At 34.4% G+C, this 666-nt stretch overlaps 1 protein-coding gene across 8 annotated transcripts in view; it reads right to left on the bottom strand.

Annotated features, from left to right (window-relative positions):
* The window catches only part of LOC106876760 (serine/threonine-protein phosphatase 6 regulatory ankyrin repeat subunit C), a 72,025-nt gene that overhangs the window by 37,678 nt on the left and 33,681 nt on the right, over positions 1–666 (bottom strand). The gene's annotated exons all lie outside the window — the stretch shown is intronic.

Raw genomic sequence — 666 nt, 5'->3', positions numbered from 1 at the left:
TATATATATATATATATATATATGTATATATATATATTGACAGCAGCAACAAAGCCCTTTAGCTTTTATTTCTATCATAGGTGTTGTAACACCCTCAGTCATATTTAATCACATTTATTGTTTTCCTTTTTTGGTGACACTCTACACAACTAGCTGCCTCATTCAATCAATTGTATACACATTAGCGATTTGCTAAATCATCCATGAACTTTTATGCAGTAAACATATATGCTTGTAGCTGGGTTGTCTGAAAACTGGCAATCTCCGGCGACCCTTCTGATGGTGCCTCAGCCTAAAGCTGAAACCGTACTGCAAAGAGATATCATGATCGCCACATTCCGACCACCTACACTCGCTGCCAGCATGTATGTATATAATTTTATGTGCATTGATAACAGCAACAGAGCCCTTCAGCTCTTATTTCTAGCAGTGTAGGTGTTCTAACATCCTCAGTCATATTTAATGACATTCATTGTTTCCCTTTTTGGTAAAACTCTGCTAACTAGCTGCCTCATTTAATTATATATATAATTATATATATATATAACAAATGGATGTCTTATAAAACTATTCCGCACGTACAATAACATCCAGACCAACAATCCAACATACTTCTGTCATCAGCTGCCCCACAGATATATATACATATATATATATATATATATA

The sequence above is a fragment of the Octopus bimaculoides genome, chromosome 4 (genome assembly GCF_001194135.2).
Source record: "Octopus bimaculoides isolate UCB-OBI-ISO-001 chromosome 4, ASM119413v2, whole genome shotgun sequence".
NCBI classification, from domain to species: Eukaryota; Metazoa; Mollusca; class Cephalopoda; order Octopoda; family Octopodidae; genus Octopus; species Octopus bimaculoides.
The sequence above is the reverse complement of the archived record's forward strand: the minus strand, read 5'-3'. Positions and strand labels throughout refer to the sequence as shown.